Source organism: Pan paniscus, chromosome 3, assembly GCF_029289425.2.
Source record: "Pan paniscus chromosome 3, NHGRI_mPanPan1-v2.0_pri, whole genome shotgun sequence".
Lineage (NCBI taxonomy): Eukaryota > Metazoa > Chordata > Mammalia > Primates > Hominidae > Pan > Pan paniscus.
Genome location: NC_073252.2, coordinates 187,367,453 through 187,384,959, shown reverse-complemented (window position 1 = coordinate 187,384,959; position 17,507 = coordinate 187,367,453). Strand labels below are relative to the sequence as shown.

At 40.9% G+C, this 17,507-nt stretch overlaps 1 long non-coding RNA gene across 2 annotated transcripts in view; it reads left to right on the top strand.

Moving 5' to 3' along the window:
• The window catches only part of LOC117980140 (uncharacterized), a 278,642-nt gene extending 261,767 nt beyond the window's left edge, over positions 1-16,875 (top strand). For both annotated transcript variants that reach the window (XR_010112080.1, XR_010112079.1), the window contains 2 exons: positions 12,483-15,290; positions 16,095-16,875. This is a non-coding gene — a long non-coding RNA (uncharacterized LOC117980140). The remainder of the gene's footprint in view (positions 1-12,482; positions 15,291-16,094) is intronic.
• The last annotated feature ends 632 nt before the right edge of the window (positions 16,876-17,507 follow it).

The following is a 17,507-nucleotide window of genomic DNA, read 5'->3' as shown; positions in this document are numbered from 1 at the left end:
GGCCGAGGAGGCACCAAGAGCCAGCGAGGGCTGCTAGGGCTGCCAGCACATTGTCACCTCTCTTCTTTAATACAAATTTTGCTATATGCTCTAAGGCTACAATTTTGTCTGTTACTCTGGTAATAATACACTTTCGGGCAGTAACTTGAAATAAAATTCAATTTTCATAAAATCTCTGGAAAACTGGAGAAAGAGAGAATTTTATTTCAGTATTGTTGTCCTGTGGATTGGAATATGTTCTAACTCACATCATAATTCTTGAAACATTATAAAATACAAAAGCTTAAACTAATATGTCTAATTGACTCCAAGAGCATTAATGAAAAGTATATAAATAGGAATACAGATGTAGTAATAAAAGAGAATTATCAGTCACCCTTAATTTAATTGGTGTCACCTTAGCTTTTAGAAGGGTAATAGGTAAAGACTGTTGTGCTCAGAACACCAGAAATCTATTCAAACTAGGTGAAAATTTGCTAGTGAAGGTATTTGTGAAAATAGAAATGCAGCTTATGTAAAAACTATTCACTTACATCTGCCCACAAATACAGAAACATCTGAATGCTCAGTTTTAACCTATTCCTCAGTAGATTAAAGTGCTCTGGGCTTACTTGTCTCTTCCTCTTGACTTGGAGAGAAGAGAAGCCTTTGCTTTTACTCAGCATGAAGGAGCCTCAGGATAGTCACATCTCAACTCTTAGATGCCTGAGAGCTTTGTAATGCAAATCAGGCTGCTCCTTTTTTCTTACCAGCAATTTAATTTGGGACAGGATTGATTGACTAGAAAGTTTGCTAATCAGTTTGAAACAAAACTAGGCTGGGGGCCAATGGAAGTTTGCCAGAACCTCCCTTCCGAAGACAAGGTCGACAGCTGGTCTCACTTTGGAAATGCTTTTGCCCATTATCTTATCATTTGGTCCATTTTATATGGTCCACATCTCAAATTACAATGTTTATTTTGAAGGCACTCCAGAGAAAAGAAAGAGAAAAAAAGACACCACACATGACTTAGAGAAGAGATTTTATAATACTTTGAAAATGAGGTACCTCGTTGTAAATTTAAAATCCGCCTCCTGGTTGTTTTAGAGTTGATAAGTATATTGACGGTTGTGAATGACTGCTGAGCTCTAGCTTTTGGGTGTAGCCGATGTGACAACCTTTGTTGGTGAAGCAAAGAAAACAAGTTTGATTTGACCATGAGAACATATGAATTCCTGAACTGTTAAAAATAATAACTCTTGTTTGTGTCATTCTCCAAAGTTTTAAAATAAAATTAGATCATTGTGCCCAAACCAAAAAGTTCTGAAGTCATTGAAGTGATGGAATCATAGGATGCACTGCAGGGGCTGAAATTCCAAACCTTGTAGGGACAGGAAGGTAACGTGAATGTATGAATTGGACTAAATGTGGATAGCGGGGAAGAGTGGGTTCTATGGAAAACTAGAAAGAATATGCTTCTAAGGATGTTCGAATTTGGATTTAGAAAACAAATACCAAGCCTGCAAAACAAGAGACCTGGAATAAATTATCAGCTTTGAAAAAATCAGAGTTTGAAAAAATATATTAATTCTTATTTCAGAGACATCCATGTAATTCAGTGTCTTTCACAAGGCAGACAAAAAGAGCTTAGGAGAGAGAGACAAAGGAAAATAGAAACAAACAAAAGTTGTTAAGTTTCTAAAAAACAGGCACTGTGTTGGGCTTTGAACATATAGAATAGCATGAATTCTCACCATGACTACCTGCAGTAGCCAGTATTATTCCCACTTCATGGATGAAAGATTCAATCTTAGAGAGTTTGGGTAACTTATAACAGTAGAAAAGCAAGAATTTAATTACAAATCCTATGTTCTCTTCTCTATACTAAATGTATGAACTCAAGCAAGTTATTTATCCTCTTTATTCTTCATGTTTTAATGGGCATAATAATGGTTTATTCACTAGAATATTTCAAGAATTAAAAAAGTTAATAATTGTAAAAATTCTCACAGAATTTTTTTATGTTTGTTGAATATGAAAGTATGATAATTACTTTTGTTGAGCAACTATCAGCATAGCAGATGTTTGAACTGTTTCTGCAGAGGGATTTGGGCAAGACACCTTTTATTCTTATACCTGGGTTTTATTGTGAAGTTATATCCAGTTAAGCTTGCGAGAATTTGGAGTGCAGCCTGCAGTTGTATGATGGCTGAGGAATACAGGAACATTGTGGTTACTGTAAACATGAGAGTAATAACTGCAAACTAAGGAATAACAGTATATTAATCAGGATCCTCCAAAGAAACAGAAGTGCGTGTGTGTGTGTGTGTGTGTGTGTGTGTGTGTGTAGGGAGATTAATTGTAGGGAATTGGCTTCCACAATTATAGAGGCTGAGAAGTCCTGTGATCTCTAGTTGGCAAGCTGAAGTCTGGAGACCTTGCAGAGCTGATGGTATAGTTCCAGCCTGTCTGAAGGCCTGAGAACCTGGAGGGCTGATGGTGTGATTTACAGTTCAAAAGCCAGTGCGCTCAAGACCCAGAAGATCTAATGTTTCCATTTGAGTCAGAAGCCAGGAAAAGACTGGTGATGTTCCAGCTCAAGCAGCCGGGCAGAAGGAGTTCCCTTGTTCCACAAGAGGGCCAGACTTTTTGTTTTATTCAGGCCTTCAGTTGGTTGGATAAGATTCACCTACATTAGGAGGACAATTGGCTTTACTCTATCAATTTAAATGTTAGTCTCCTCCTGAAACTCTCACAGCCCTCACAGACATACCAATAATAATGTTTGGCTTAATATCTGGGCACCCTGTAGCCCAGTCAAGTTGGCACATAAAAGTAATCATCACATATGGTCATATGTAATAGGATAAGCTGTAATGAGTTAGGAAATGGTCTGATGTTAACAAAATAATAAAGAAAGCAAATGTGTTGAATGCCTATGGGAACTTGTAATGAGATAGTCATGCACATGGTGAAGAAATTTGTTAGCTGAAGAAGTTCAATACACTGGCTCCTCCAAGATAACTTTCCCACAGGAAACTTTGGGAGCTACTCAGGTATTGCGTCCTCTGGGAGTAATTAACTATTCACTAACAGGAGGTTTGTGTGTGACCAGCAACAGCAGGTAAAATTTCAGGTGCTTCTATCAAAGAACTAGAGAGATAGCTCAGCCACTGCTGGATCCTGTGCAAGGATCCCTGGAGAATGCACCTTCCCTGAGGTATGATGTGACACTTACAATATACACTGATGTATAATGTATACGTTTTATTGAGTTGGAGCCAGATGGGGTCTATTTACTCCCAGTTGATTTTCAGAATCATCATTTTTATATATTCTCAACAAACCTGTCCCTTTCTCTCCTCGTGGTAACCACCTGGCACAACTCTATCCCTTGTAAATCCAGCTCTCCACAGAGCTGAGTGTGGCTGGAGAAGCCCACAGTGACGCTGATTGCTCTTCCCTTACATTCGTGATCACTAACCGGGGCTGGCTGCCTGATTTGCAGGGCCCAGGGCAAAATGAAAGTGTGGGGCTGTTCGTTCAAAAGACATTTTTAAAAAGCCTCATTAAATGCACTAAAATCTAAGGTGTTTTCATTTTAAAAATAATTTGTGACTTATAAACCATAAAACAGGCAACAGTGACACACAAGAAATAACATAAACTTACAAATTGCAAAAATTATGTGTGACTCCACAGTCACACACATTAAGCCACCAATGCAGCTGGCCCTGTCGCTAACTGCTAGTAGGCTCCTAGCACACCTGCCATTCTAATGCCTTCCCTCGCTCATTCATGTTTCTGGGAGGCTCCTTCAGATTCTCTCTTCTCTTAAGCCCCTAATGTTTTCTCTCCCATCCTCACTCTCAGTTAATGACTTTGGGGTATATGTCACTGAAAGAAAAACAAATTTAAGCCAAAACCAGAATAAGATGAGAGCTTCTGCAAACTGCTACTTCCTCATCACCCCCCACCTGGATCTATGTCCAAACACTGTCTTCCTTTTTGTTACCCATAAGTTAAACTGGAGCACTAAATCCCAATGTCTCTCTCGAATTCCAGCAATTCTCCTTCTACCTCCCACAATGTCGACTTTTCTGTCTCTACTGGAGTGTTCTTATCAACATGCACAGTGGAATTTTCCCATCTGGCACTACCTGTCCTGATCTTATGTTCCTTTCAAACTACTGCACTATTTCTGCTTTCTTCAGAGTGAAATTCTTTGAAAGGGTTTTCATATTTACCATCTCCAATTTCTCTCTTCATTTTTCCTCTCAGATCCACTAGGTCTGACAGTTTCCTCTGTCCTTTCACAGAAATTGCTCATTTCAAAATGTGAATATCTTCCATGTTTTTACAGCCCATGATCAATTCTTAACCCTCTTCTCACTTAGCCATGAATAGCATTTGCACAGCTGGTTGTTGCCTGACCCTCAAACACTTTCTCACTTGGCTCCATGACACCCCAGGCTTCTTGGTTTCCTTCCTTCATCGTTGGCCTCATTTCTCCCTCTGCTTTGCCGTTCCTGCTGTTCATCCTGTCCTTTACACACTGCAACAGCTTAGGGGCTAGTCCTCTGACATCTTCTCTACCCGCATGTACTCCCTCAGGGATTTCAAACAGTCTATAGCTTTAAGCACCATCCATACACTGACGACTCCCAGATTCAAAGGTTTAGTCCAGACCTTACCCTTGAACTGCAAATGGGTATACCCACGTACCTAGGAGATAATCCTTACACTCCCTTCTTTCTCCACTATGCTTAATTTAATCTGTCAGAACATCTGTGATTCTACCTTCCAAATAGATCCATAACCTGACCCCTCTTCACCACTCATCTTGCTACTCCTGGTCCAAGTCACCTCCACCTTGCACTTGGATTATGGCAATAGTCTCTTAAGTGTTCTCCCTCTTCCGTTGGTTCTTCTTAGTCTTCTATTCATTACGTAGGGATCCTGTTAAAAGACAGGTCTGGTAATATCAGTCCTTTGTAAACATGTCCAATGGCTTCTCACCACAATCAGTAAAAACCAAAAGCCCTCCATCTGGTGGCCCCCAGCCCCTTCCTCCTCCACCTCACATGTGCTTCCTTTGCTCACCCTCTCTTGACTGCTTGCTGCTCTTCAAACGTGTTAGGTTATGCTCCTTCCTCTGGGCCTCTGTCTGCAACATCCTTTCTCCAACATCTTTGTGGGTGGCTCTCTCACTTTTACAGGTCTCGCTCATGGGCCTTCTGGCGAGCCCTTCCCTGATCACCGTGCTTGCATGGCAGGCTGGCACTCTGTCTGCCCTGTTTAGTTTTCTTCATGAGATCAGAAAGTCCTGTTTGTCTTCTTTACTGCTTTATGACCAGGGCCTAGAAGCACTTGGCACAACTAGGCATTCAGTACAGATTTATTAATTGAATGACTAAACAGCAGTTGTGAATCAGAACACGATGGAATCTATATCTCCAAAACTTTGTGATGAATAAAACTGGCTAAAATATGAGAATTTTATGTACATTAGTCACATATCATAAGATTTTCTAAGTAGAATTCATACTTGGTTGCATGTCCTAAGATCTTTTTAGGGAGGTTTCCTCTTTCTAAGGGGATTCAAAGATATCAGTGAAACCTGAAAATTGTCTTGGGTTAAGTAGTGCATTGTGGAGTACCAAATGGCATGAAAGAACAAAACTGCTGTCATTGTGACTGTCATAGTCAATGTCAATGTTGGATATGACTGCATGAGCTGACAGCCCCTGGAGCATGTGAAATATATGAAATGGACACTGGACATAACAGAGCATTTTTGCAGGGAGCTGGACCAACTCTTTCATATGACTAAGATGCTGTTTGCAATTTATAGAAAGGAAAAAAGCAAATATGCTCCATGCAGTGCCTAAAAGAGCCCTAGTGGCTTCAGGGTAGAAAGCCATCCCACTTCTCTTCAGCAGAGCATGAAATCAACCTACTACCTTTTATCAGGTTACTTACATAAAGGAATTGTGCCTATTAATAAAACATCATGCATCTTGTTTCTCCAAGAGCAATGATAACCAAACTCTCCTTTCCCGTTCCCTCTTCCTTCCTTCTCTGGGGTCACTTTTTGCTGCCCTGTGTTCTGTTCAGCATGCATTGGCCATGAGGATCAGATTGTTAGTCCAGATGACTTTGAAGTAGTTTTTCTTATGATAAGGTTTTCTCCTAAGTCTGTAGCATAGAATCCTTGTTTTGGGGTTGATCCATGCCTAACCTGAAGATAATAGAATGCAAATTCTGCTTTATATTTGTGTATATAAATATTGCATCAGTCACATGTCCATTTTGGTGGCAACATCGTCTGTGGTTTTCTTAGCTGCCCTGGGATCGGATTTGCTTAATCATGTTCCCTTTTCTTTCAGGTTGTGCTTGGCTTCTTGCTGCCCACACCTACTCCATGATTTCATGCTAATTTCTGCCCTTCATCTCAGTTAGTGAAAGCTTTCCCCGCACTCGTTATCAGCACACTTGAATGTCCACTTAGTGTCAGACATACAATTTTTAAAGTGAGAATTTCGTGCAGGACTTTTACAAAGCCTCTCATGTGGCCACAGACTGCAGTTAAAAAAATAGCCTGTTAGAATGGTCACCTTGACATAGTCCAAAAGTGTCCCAATAATGGATGTGCAAAAAAATTCTGAAACCATCATAGGAGTTAAAAAATGAGAACACCAGCCCACAAAGAATGGTGTCACCCAAACATTTGGACCAAGTCCACAGTTTTTATGTTTTCGTGCCACATAGCAAAGACAGCCTAGTATATTTAAAGTAACACTTAAAATGTACTTTAGGGATTCAAATTTTAGCTCCTTGTTTCTATTTGCTAATACAGAACATAAATTTTGAAAAAATAAACTTTTAATTGAAAATTTTGCAGAAAGTAAAATAAAAAACTGCTTATATTTCCATCCAAGGGAAAGAAGATACACATAGTAAATACTTTAAAAGTATGATTATTCTTTCACCCACTTTTAGGATTTATGCTAAGTATAACTAGCTGTTTTAAAAGATGTTCATCATCATTATTTACAGTAAGAAAAAATGAACCTAAATGTTGACAGAATTTACGGAGTGAGCTACGGTGCCTGCACACAGTGGGGAATTACGCAGGACTGAACACTATGTTTAAAAGCATTTTTAATGGCATGTCAAACACTTATTCTAATATGGAAAATACAGTGACTTCGTGGATATACCAAGCCATCCTCATTTTTGTGTAATCGTGTATCATGTATGATCCTAAGTACGTAATACTAAACATGAGAAAAAATGCTTGCTAAAAACAGACCAAAATGTAGAGGGCTGCCACTGTGTGGTGTGATCGGGTGACTTTTTGCCTTTTAATTTATATTTTTGTTGGCACAGAACATTGTTCTCATGTGCCTGAAGAGATTTAAAGATGATCTTGAGACGATTAGCCTCCTCTCAGAGTCCTGCCGGGGTAGGTAACAGGGAAGGTTGGGGCAGGTCAGAGGTGACTCCGGGACGTTCGTGCTTGGTGCCCTGCTGCGAGGGACAGCGGCTCCGCGGCTCCAGCCCACTGTTCGTCACAGGTCCTTGGTGACTGTCTTACCAGTTATTTTCAAATTCAAGATAAAATGGAGATACAGACTTTCACATAAAACTTTCTACATTTAACTACCAGCAATTACATTTTTTGTCGTAAAACAAAGGGTAGGTCAAACAAAACGTCTTAAGAGTAAATCTGTCTACAATGTGTTCAGGAAACGAACACAGGTCAGGTTTATGTGGAAGATATCCAGGGCGTAGCACATCTGCTGGAAGCATTTCAGTCATGAGCACAGCTGGGTATTGGCCGCGAACCTGGTGTGCACTGAATACACATCCCCGTGGCCCCTACAGTGCATTCCCTGTGGATAGTTTATTAGGTTTCCTTTATTCCCTTCATCTATTCTTCCCTTTCCTTTCTTCCTTCCTCTTTTTTTGCCTCTCTCTCTTCCTGTCTTTATTAAATATATGGGATGCAGATTTGATGAATATGTCAATCAAAGATCACCAAGAAGTCTTAAACAGGTAAACCACAGAAAACAGTCAGGATCAGAATAAGAACAGTTTAGTGGTTCTCAAGCTTTTTGTTCTCAGAACTTCTTTATAATCTAAAATGTGTTGCGCCCCCTGAAAAGCTTTCACTTTTATGGGATAAAAATAAATATTTATAAAATATATAGTAAAAAATATAAATATATAAATAAATTTATGATTTGTTTATATAAATATGTATATAAAACCATATTTATCATACTAAGATTTGAAATGGACAAATATTTAAAATACTTATTAATTTTAAATAATTACCAACCTTTCAAATAAGTAACATTTTAATGAAAATTAAAAAAAATTAAATTCCGCCTGGCGCAGTGGCTCATGCCTGTAATCCCAGCACTTTGAGAGGCCGAGGCGGGCGGATCATTTGAGTTCAGGAGTTCGAGACCAGCCCGACCAACATTGTGATACCCCATCTCTACTAAAAATCCGAAAAAATTAGCTGGGTGTGGTGGCATATGCCTGTAGTCCCAGCTACTCGGGAGGCTGAGGCAGGAGAATTGCTTGAACTTGGGAGGCAGAGGTTGCAGTGTGCCAAGATCGAGCCACTGCACTCCAGCCTGGGAGACAGAGCAAGACTCTGTCTCAAAAAAAAAAAAAAATTAAATTCCAATTTAATTTTTATTTTAATTTATTTAGTTCTAAAATTATATTTAATTTTGTAATTTATTTTAATTGTATATTAATCACATTTATTTTAAAACCAAATAAATGTGTTGAGAAGAGAGAAATTGTTTTACATTTTTGCAAATCTCCTTAATGTGTAGCTTAATAAAAGATAACTGTACTATTCTGTTTCTGCATTTAATCTGTTATGAAGTCACCTATCATGAATCTTCTGGAAAATTCCACGTAAATTTGTGAGAGAATGAGGGTAAAAATGGCGAATAACATCTTAGTATTAGTATAAACGTCATTTTGGCCTCCTGTTGCCACTGAAAAAGTCTCAGGATGTCCCAGGGGACTTTGGCCCACACTTTGAGAATCAATGTTCAGGCTCCTTTCTGAGCTGATTATGTAGCTAAGCACGCTGAACATCATGTGATTGAGAACCTGCCCCTTCCAGCCTTCATCTCTTCCATTAGCTTCCCTAAACCATTCATTTTTTAGGGCATTATTTTCTATCAAATACAAACACCAGTGGAAGAGAGAACACATGAAGCCATTAGTAGTTTAATGCCTTAATGTGAATAAATTTAATTCATTTCAATTTGAGAGTCCATGGGGTCACAAAGGAGATGAAAGAGAAAGTACAAGAGCCAGACAGAAGGTTGGAAAGAACCCTGTCCCCAGTGAAAGGCCAATTTTTTCTTTCACAGCATGGTCTTGGAACAACCTGCTTTCTGGATTCTTAGCTCACAAGTTTGAAAAGGAGCCATTCCCTGATCTATTTTAATTGCTTATCTTCAAAAACTATCTGAACTATGGTACCCTGTGGCTACTACCTTCCAATTTAGGACTCAGGTTTCCAGGAAAAGAAAAGAGTTACAACTACTAATAAAAGTCAGTCAAAGTAACTGCTCCTCTTTGAAAGTTTCAGCTCTTATTTTAGATATGGGGGTTCACATGCAGGTGTGTTACATGGGTGTATTACACCCAGCTAGTGAGTATCGTACCCCTGGCTAGTTTTTCAATGCATGCCCCTCCCTTCTTTGCCCCCCACAGTCCACAGCGCCTGTTGTTCCCATGTGTACGTCCATGTGTGCTCAATGCATAGCTTGGAGCTCCCACCTATAACTGAGAACATGCAGTGTTTAAACCCCACTAATTTCTATGAAAAAGTATTTCTGTTGATAACCCTGCAGGAAGCTCTTTATTAATGTCTTCATCCTTTAAACCTACTTAGCCCTATGCTGCTTTAGTCACCTGTACTTTTTTAAAAAACTATTTTTTTCTTTCATTCTGACTTACTTATCCTTACATGCATTGCTATTTCTTCATTCCTAAGGAAATACGCATTCGATTTAAGCATCTGTGCTGAGACATCCTTGGAAATTAAATTCTAGTCTTTTTTAATGGGGCAAAATGGAAATATAATCTCAGGTAATGCTTTCCAGTTCAGCTTAGTGCTGGTTTTTGCAGATGGAATTATAAACATACTTAATCAGAGGGAAATTCCAATAAACTTTAGCCACAGTATATTCGTGTTTTTGCATGGGAAGAGTTGATCTCTCCTCAAGCTAGCTGCAACCTGCGTCTTCTGAGGGAAGAGCTGTCTTCACCTGCGTGGGATGAATTTGATGGGATCACTGGCCTTGCCGTCTGAGAGTGCGGTCCCTGAGCTGGGAGGATTCTGCTGAGATTAGGTCACGCAATCAGCCTGAGGTGCGACCATGGGGGTGAGCTCAAATTATAGTTTTGGTACCATGCCTCAGTTTAGTCAGCAAAAGTAATTCACACCAGAGGGGGAATGTGCAAGAGGTCAATAACAGAATGAGAAATCAGGGGCAGGGAAAATGCAGGTTGTGAAAGACGATGAAGTGATGATTAGAGGCAGGCTAGGGTGGCCTACCAGTGGTGAAGTCCTGGGAGTGAAGAAGACGTTTGCTTCATAAATAAAGAAAGTCTTCTGTGCTGCAGGAGAATCAACTGTTGAGAGGGGTGAACGGATGCAGAGTAGTTTCCCTGTTACCACGTCCAAACAGACGTTTATTTGCTGGTAACTGCCATTTCAAAAATGCCACCGGAATACTCATTATTTAAATGTTTTTATTACACCACAACTTTGGAAAACATCTCTAAGCCAGGCATATAAGCCAAGGTTACATAGTATGTCAGGAAAGGTATAACCATTAAATTATTTAACTGTGTTTTGTCTATGATTTTTAAGAAAAAAATCTATATTTTCTGCGAGTAGTGAGCAATACTTACCAATTGGTTAGTCACTTGTGTCTGCGAGTTTCATCACCAGCGTGATCGGAAAGGTATCTCCCCTCAGCTGCATTTGCAGGGAGGCCTGAGTCGCTCTCAGCCTCCCCCATTTCTGCGCTGCAGCTTCTGGGGAGCCCCTGACACCACAGACCCCAGAGCAGCCCCTGCCGACAGCGTGCCTGCTCCAGACAATCCCGAGCTAAGGATCTGTTAGTATTAACCGGGATTTTCTGTCTCGTATAACGCATGGAGCAGTGTTTCTTAAGGAATGAAGTTGTGAAGAAAATGCACAGCTGCCCCAAACACTGTAGGCACTGAACGAGCACTCATGGCTTCTCTCTTTGCAGAAATCTCTGTGGACTCTCCTGTTCGTGGGAGGAGTGCCTTTTTCTGGGGTGCAGTGGCTTCCTCTCCATGCTCACCTCGCAAACTCCCGGCTCTGCCTCTGCCCTCGGGCCACCGGTCCCCCAGTCGTGCCACGTCCCTGCTGCCTGAGGGGATGCTTGCACGGCTCCCTCTGCCGGGACTTTCCACCTATATGCTCGGCCTTGACCCCTCACTCACATACCCTTTTCTTCACAACTCTTTCCTGACTCTCGACACCATCCTACACTCACAGAGTACTGCACACCTTTCTGACATAGCCGTGTGTCAGTGTGCTGTGTGATGTGTTTTCATGTGTATATGACTATTTGCGTGTTACAGCAGTGTGTCAGTGTGTTGTGTGAAGTGTTTTGGTGTATGTGACTATTTGCATGTTAGAGCAGTGTGTCAGGGTGCTGTGTGAAGTGTTTTCATGTGTATGACTATTTGCATGTTATAGCAGCGTGTCAGTGTGCTGTGTGAAGTGTTTTCGTGTATATGACTATTTGCGTGTTATAGCAGTGTGTCAGTGTGCTGTGTGACGTGTTTTCATGTGTATGTGACTATTTGCATGTTACAGCAGTGTGTCAGTGTGCTGTGTGTTTTGTGTATGTGACTATTTGCATGTTCCAGCAGTGTCAGTGTGCTGTGAAGTGTTTTTGTGTATCTATTTACGTGTAATAGCAGTGTGTCAGTGTGCTGTGTGAAGTGTTTTCATGTGACTATTTCCATGTTACAGCAGTGTGTCAGTGTGCTGTGTGAAGTGTTTTCATGTATCTGAGTATTTGCATGTTATAGTAGTATGTCAGTGTGCTGTGTGAAGTATTTTCGTGTGTATGACTATTTGCATGTTACAGTAGTGTGTCAGTCTGCTGTGTGAAGTGTTTTGTTTATGTGACTATTTGCATGTTACAGCAGTGTGTGTGTTGTGTGAAGTGTTTTGGTGTATATGACTATTTGCATGTTTTCTGCACACTAGATGGAGTGCAGAGTTTGTTGCCTGTTTTTCTCCACCGCTCCATCCTCAGTGTCTGCTACGGTGTTGGACACACAGTAGGGGTTCAGGAAATGCTAATGAACAGTTGATTAAATGAGCAAAAACCTTTATTGAACACCTACCACGTTCCAGACATGGCTAACTGATGAGAATTTACCAATTACATGCTTGCTGCTTTCAGGGAGCTCGACCTCACAAGACAGACCGTCACGTAGAGACAACTGCTACACAACATGGGAAGAACTGCTAGAGATGTAAAGATGTAAAGACCCAAAATGAAGAAGCCAGAACACATGAACACGAGCCAACCAACAAACACAAGCAGCATGGAGCATAGAGTCTGGGGACCAACTGCAGGGTGCTGAGGAATGCAGGTGGAGGCAGAGTGGAAATCACCTGAGTTTCCATCAGGCAGAATTGCGCTTGAATTTGAGTTCTGGCACTTGCTGAGCCTCTCTGATTCTGTCTTCTGTAAAATAGGAGTAATAATATGTATTTATATCTACTGTACAGGCAATTGTGAGATTTACCTAAGACATACTGTCTTAGTCCATTTTTCTGTTGCTTATAACAGAATACCTGAAACTAGGTGACTTATTTTTAAAAAGCTTATTTCTTAAGAGTTATGAAGGCTGAGAAGTCCAAGGATGGGGGTCTGCAGCTGCTGAGGGCCTTCTTGCTGATGGGAAATCAGAAGAGCCCTAAGGTGGTTCAGAGCACCACATGGCAAGGGGCCGAGGATGCTCGCGTGTTAGCTCAGATCTCTCTTCTTCTTATAAGGCCACTAGTTCCTCTCCCATGATAACCCATTTAGCCATTAACCCATTAGTTCTTTAATCCATGAGTAGATTGATTCATAAGGGGATAACCCCTGTGATCCAATCAGCACTTAAAGGAAGCCCCTCTCAATACTCCCATATCGGGGATTGTTGCAACACAAACAAATTAAGATGGCCTATTAGATACCCTTAATCTTACGTCTTACGGTGTTCTGTAATGTTGCAGTTCAACCCCCTCTCATTCCTCTCTACTCTTTTAGCAGTTACAAACAAACAAACTCACTCACCAAAGAAAACACCAAACGAACATACATCCAATAGTATTGTGTCCGGAATTGGTGGGTTCTTGGTCTCACTGACTTCAAGAATGAAGCCACGGACCCTTGCGGTGAGTGTTACAGTTCCTAAAGATGGTGTGTCCAGAGTTTGTTCCTTCAGATGTTCAGATGGGTCCAGAGTTTCTTCCCTCTGGTGGGTTTGTGGTCTCACTGGCTTCAGGAGTGAAGCTACAGACCCTTCATGGTGTTACATCTCATAAACATAACACAGACCCAAAGAGTGAGCAGCAGCCACCAAAGACGGTGCAGACCCAAAGACTGAGCAGCAGCAAGATTTATTGCAAAAGGCAAAAGAACAAACCCTCCACACTCCGCAAGAGGACCCTAGCCGGTTGCCACTGCTAGCTCGGGCAGCCTGCTTTTATTCCCTTATCTGGCCCCACCCACATCCTACTCATTGGCTCATTTTAGAGAGAGCTGATTGGTCCATTTTACAGAAAGCTGATTGGGCCGTTTTACAGAGAGCTGATTGGTCCATTTTGACAGAGCGCTGATTGGTGTGTTTACAAACCTTACGCTAGACACAGAGCGCTGATTGGTGCATTTACAATCCTTTAGCTAGACAGGAAAGTTCTCCAAGTCCCCACCAGATTAGCTAGACACAGAGTGCTGATTGATGTGGTTACAAACCTCTAGCTAAACAGAAAAGTTCTCCAAGTCCCCACCCGACACAGAAACCCAGCCGGCTTCACCTCTCAATGGCACTTGCCCTGAGACTTTGCGGCACCTAGCCTGGGTACTCCGGCAGCCTAGTAGGCACCGGCCGGCCACACCGAGTGTGGGCCCCTGAGCCCGCACCCACCCGGAACCAGCACTGGCCCGCGAGCATGCACAGCCCCGCTCTCGCCTGCGCCTCTCCCTCCGCACCTGGTTGGGAGCAGAGGGAGCCGCCGCGCCTCCGCCCGCCCCAGAGAAGGGCCCCCACAGCACAGCAGCGGGCTGAAGGGCTCCTGGAGCACCTCCAGAGCGGTTGCTGAGAGCCAGTGAGGGCTGCTAGCACGTTGTCACCTCTCAGTATTAACAATACAAATACTTTTTTGTCTTATTTGTCCTTTGACTTATTTATAACCAACAGAATGTAGAGAAAGTGATGCTGATGTTGAGTGACTCTGGAGGCTAGACCAGAAAATGTTCAAGAGTATCAGAATATACAACCCTAATATATGTTACTTTTGCATAAATTTTATTTTTTAAATTTTTAATTTTTATTTTAAGCTGAAGGCAATTGAGAAAAAGAAGACGCGAGAAGAGCTGTTTACCCTTCCTCTATCCGCTTAAAAGCAAGGAATAAATTTCCATTATAAAGCTGTCCCCTTGTTCTCATACCAAGAAGAGGAGACAGCATCAAGATTACTCTACGTAAAGAAACCTAACTAAATAACCCTTATCTATAATAGTTTCTCCCATGTATTTACCTTCCTACAATTTAATGCCCCTAGAAGCCCAAGCCCCTTTTCTTTGGTTGCTTCCCCACAATTTATCATACTTTGTTAAAATGGTAGGTAAGCTCCTAAGTGTAACCACTTCTTTGGATTTTTTTAGTTCTTTCTCTGAAGTTCCCATGCATATAAAAATATTAACAACAAATAAAATTTGTATGCTCTTCATTCGTTGATCCATCTTTTGTCAGTTTAATTCACAAATTAAGCTGCAGAACCTGAGAGGATGGAGGAAAAGTTTTCCTTTCTTACAAGATCATGCGGCATCTGCTTCACTTACTGAGGAGCCCTGAGCCACCATGTATAAAATCTGAATACCGAAAGACCCCTGTACTGTGAGGAAGCCCGACCAGATGGAGAGGCCACATGAAGGTTCTCAAATCAGAACCCCAGCTGAGGTCCCAGCCTACAACCAGTATCAACCACCAGACACGTGAGTAATGATGTTTCTGGTTGATTCCAACCAACAGCCTTTGGGTCACCTCCAGCCTTTGGATCTTTGCATCTGAAATGCCACACATGACAGAGCAGATACAAGCATTTCTGCTGTGTCCTGTCCAAGTCTCTGACTGATAGAATCTAGGCTTGTTCTAGGCACCTGAGTCTTGAGGTTGTTTGTTACACAGCCTCAGTAACTTGAACAACGGTTATGCGACACTTGAGCTAGACCTTGAAAGATGAATGGGGATTTTTGTTTAGCAAAACTGTTTGGAAAAGGCTTAATATTTAGGAGAAAAGTTAAAAGGTAAGTGTGGTTAACACATGGGTTGTGGGAGAGAATCAGGAGATGAGATGAAAAAAGTTGATGTAAGAAAGTGTGCTGTATGGTTTAGTGAAAATTTAACATATTTGTTTATCAGCATAGGCAATTTTCTTCCAGACCGCTGGCTTTGAAATGATGTATTTTTAAAATTGCAAAGTTTATACCCTAGAATTTCTGGAGGCTTCTGAAATTTCAATTGAAGATAAAACAGGACTTCAAAATGTAACTTCTCCTAAATTATGAGCTATGGTTTAACTGATGAGTAATTTTTAGTTTTATTGTTAGTTAAAAACATACTGTCATTCCCATGAGTGCTCGCATCCAGTTTTAGCGTGTGTGTGTATGTGTTTCTTTTATTTTTTGTTTTGTTTTGTTTTGTTTGCGGTGGGTGGTCTGGTATCAGAGTTATGAATGAGAAGCATTCTTATCAGAATATACTGGATACTAATACATTTTGCATGTAATTTTCTACAGAGGTATTGATTTTAATCAACTTTCAAGAGGAAGCACCACATTTGTCAAGGCAGAAGACCCAAATGTGCAATTTTTTCTTAGGGGAAAACTGGCTATAATGAATGTGCTGAAATATATTAGTTATCTATTAACCTCAACACGCAAGAAAGCACTAGATCATTAGTTTGCCTGGTAAGGGAAAAAACAGCGGCTGCAGCCTGCCCAGCTGCAGAAGAAAGTGGAATCAGCAGAACAAGTGGCCTGTGAAGATGCCAGCTTGTGAGAAATGCCTGGCTGACTGTGAACAGGGATATTATTAAATGGATGCATATGATGCATAGCGTAATTATACCACTTATGGCAGAAAAACATCACCATTTTATCAAACGCTCCACTGTGTACATCAAAGATCATGGTATCATCTATCTCTGGGATGCTATGTGAACTTTGCAGTTCTGGAAGGGCTTCGAGTCAAGTTTTGATTAATTCTTGATGGTTTTATTTGATTATAGAAGTAGAGCTTCAATGTGTGTGTGCGTTTTCCCTTTTTCTTGTAAGAACTGACAATCTTGATTAAATTTCCCTTTTAGGAGTGGGAAGCAAGAAGCAAAGTAATTGTCACCACTTCTTGGAGAAGAATGGCTTATAGTGCTTTGAACATATCGTCTCAAAATAACCTCTTTGGAAGATTAGTGGAAAGAAGCAAAACTGTGAAGACCTTGGTTCACAGTAGCTGTTGATGTTTCTTTTTTTCATTTTGGTATTGATTATAATCGCTTCTTCATAAAGCTCAGATGCAGGGTTTATTTCCAGTTCTTTCACCGTGCTTCTTACCTCAAAGTCAAACCATTGCTATACTCTCCATATAGTTGGTTTCCAGTGTTTAAATTGCATGCGTGAGGTGCTCAGAATTGTGACATTGCTTTACATATATTACTGTAAAAAAAAACATAACCCCAAATCTAGAGTATATAAGGCTTTGTGCTAAGCAAGCATGGAAAAGAGTTACTTATGGCTTATATCCATGTGTGTACTATGATTGATAGAATTTCCTTTGCAATTGCCAAAGAGAAGTCTACATGGTCTTTGAAGAAACAAATTACCTATGACCCCATGTATTTGCATTTGTGCTCTTCCTAACTATATAGTAGTCTGAATTTACTCCCCCAACGTAGGGGGATGTTTTAATGGACAAGCACTTAATTCATTTCAAGGTTTTGAGGATTTATCTTATAAGCACTTACTAAGCAGTGGTTATGTCCCAAGGCCAGGGCTGCACCCTGGAGACTCAGGGAGGCACAATACTTGATTTCATGGATCTCATAATCTAGTGCTATGGAAACATTAAAATATTAAAACCACAGTGGAGAAGAGCAGTGGATAGGTCTTAGGGAAGAAGGCTTGTATGAAAGGTGATGCCTGAAATCATACTTA